Source organism: Chamaea fasciata, unplaced genomic scaffold, assembly GCF_029207755.1.
Source record: "Chamaea fasciata isolate MVZ Bird 193981 ecotype frontalis unplaced genomic scaffold, bChaFas1.0.hap1 SCAF_322, whole genome shotgun sequence".
Lineage (NCBI taxonomy): Eukaryota > Metazoa > Chordata > Aves > Passeriformes > Sylviidae > Chamaea > Chamaea fasciata.
Genome location: NW_027094407.1, coordinates 25,767 through 28,156, shown reverse-complemented (window position 1 = coordinate 28,156; position 2,390 = coordinate 25,767). Strand labels below are relative to the sequence as shown.

General features: G+C 50.6%; 1 long non-coding RNA gene across 1 annotated transcript; it reads right to left on the bottom strand.

The window, feature by feature from the left end:
- LOC136305219 (uncharacterized) lies at window positions 1-1,312 on the bottom strand. The gene is made up of 3 exons (XR_010725160.1): window positions 1,175-1,312; window positions 340-562; window positions 1-178 (listed from the first exon to the last, which is right to left on the bottom strand). It is a non-coding gene; the product is annotated as an uncharacterized lncRNA (long non-coding RNA).
- Between the last annotated feature and the right edge of the window lie 1,078 nt (window positions 1,313-2,390).

The window sequence follows — 2,390 nt, the reverse complement described above, 5'->3', positions numbered from 1 at the left end:
TACACTCCAGCTGAAAGCAAGGATTTATTGGAAAAGGCAGGAAATCAAACTGACAGTCTCTGTCCAGTTATGGCCAGGCAATTATCCAGGAGTCAGAAAGAAAAGTGGGAACCTTGGACTGGGATAAGGCCTTCCAGTGGCTTCACTTCCTACTGGCTCTCTCCTTTTCGCCAACTACCTGCAAGAGGAAAAGCAACAGGAATAAAGTCTCAAACAGGATGGCCTTGGTCCAGGCAGACTGAAATGCAGCTCCCAGCGAGGGAGGCCAGGCTGTGCCTCGGGGAGCTCCGGGAATCTGGGATTGCCCGTGGGATTAAAGGGCTGGAAAAGCACACCCACCTGCCAGGTTCAGTGCTGGGACAGAGCAAGGCCGGGGCTCAGGGGCAGCAGTTAGAGCTGGGACTGCAGGAGAACACCCCAAACCCGGGTTAAACATCCGGCATGACACGCAGTACGCTCCGGGAGAAACTCGGGTGGGAGAAGCCCCAGGATGCTCCACGTTCCTTGCCCTTGGCAGCTGTGCCAGGGCCTCCCTCAGAATGCTGACCTCACCGTGCAGCTCCTACAAAATAGGAGAACTTATGGGAATCGCCCAGCAATCCATGGACTTCCAGTTATTAAGAACCACAGCTGCAGCGAAAGGTGTACAAACTCTACTGCAAACCAGTAGGTCTGAGGAGACGCAGGGATTTATTCCAGAGGTGACATGTTGGTGTTACTACTTTAAGCTCCTGCCGCTAGAACATATTTGTACAATAAAAACATTATTGAGGCAGCTAAATTAAAATTAGATTTTTTACAGTAAAGTCAGCCAAAAAAGAGAGTCTCAAAATTAAGATATAGGCCGCACAGTTATTTAAAAAAAAAGTTCTCATTCATGAGCATAACTTGCCAGCCTCTCATGTTTTCAGTCCTTACCATTTATTTTTACCAAGGTGATGATTAAAACCGTGTAAAAAGCTCAAAAAAAAAAAAATCCAGGACAAGGCAGGTGTTTTCCCAAGTACCCTCAGTGTGTAGCTGTGTCAACCACAAGTGTTTGCTCCCTCAGCCCAGCCCGGAGCAGGCTCCAGCTGCTGCCCAGGGGGTTTACCAAGGGACTCACTTGTTTGAAGCTGTAAATGCAGGTGGCCTGCACTGGAGTGCCAATAAATGTGAAATGTGTGACTCTCACCTTGAATAGCGATCGATCTTCTCAGGGGAGCCCCTCACCCAGGCTGGGGGGCTCTGCCACGGATTTCATCCCTCTGCATCTGAAAGAAAGTTGGGACAAAAGTCAGAGTGCTGCAGGATACCTTGACAGCTCCAGACATCTTGTGGAAATCTAGGAATACCCTCTATAGTCTAACTACACCCCACATCACAAATTTCAAGCCCCCGGCACTATTACCCTCGTACCCCTACACCGAGACTGAGCAGCAAGGCAGAGCAGCTCCCAGCCAAACACACACCAACACCCGTGACACAGCACAGGACAAACGAGGGGACACAACAGGGACAGAAAACTCTGGGCAAGAAGAATGACCCTGAGGGTCCAGAGAACTCGGAATGAGATGACCGAGGCGAGACGGACGGTGAGCTGGCCAGGCTCAGAGAACCCTGCAGGAACAAGATGCCATCGGGATGACTTATCCCAAGAAATGCAGAGATGGATGCCCGAGAATCCTACGGTCAGAATCCTCTACCTGCCTTTGCATTCTCACAAGACCTAACCCGCCGGAATGGATCATGACGGTGCATGGCTGTCAATACAGCTCAGAACAAGACCTGAAAAGGCATCGGACTGGATGCTTGTGAAGAGAGATGGATTCTGATGAGTGTCCGAGCAGCTGAGACAAAGGCACCTGGCTGAGGAGCACAGAGATCAGAAATGCTAAGACTGATACCAGGGGTTTTGATAGGCCCCTGAAAAGACTAAAGGAAAAGACAAGACACCAAACAGACACAGAGTGTACAAGAGACAAGTGACACAACACACACCAGGACTGCTCTGCCCTGCACACCTCAGCACTGAAATGAAAAATGAGACTTTCCCTTAATGTAGCCTAAGGGGTCACATCTTGGTGCCCCTAATTCCAAATCTGACTTAAAAAATCCCTCCCGGTGATCCCTGCCCTGGCATCCTGCTTTCATCCCCTCTGTGAGCCATCACCCTCCACTTATCTCTCAGGCATCCAGGGAGGCAAATCCCTGCCAGGTCCAAAGAAGGCTGCCTCTCCCTCAGGGAAACTCCTGCTGTCGCTGGGCTGTTGTCTCTTAGTCAGCTACAACAAAGAAAACCAAACACGAATGCGTGATCGTAGCAGCCCATCACCCAAAACCCGACAATTCTGCTACTCACTGTCTCCTAAGCTTGCCTGTGTCCTCGGCCCCGCGCTTCAGCTGCGCTC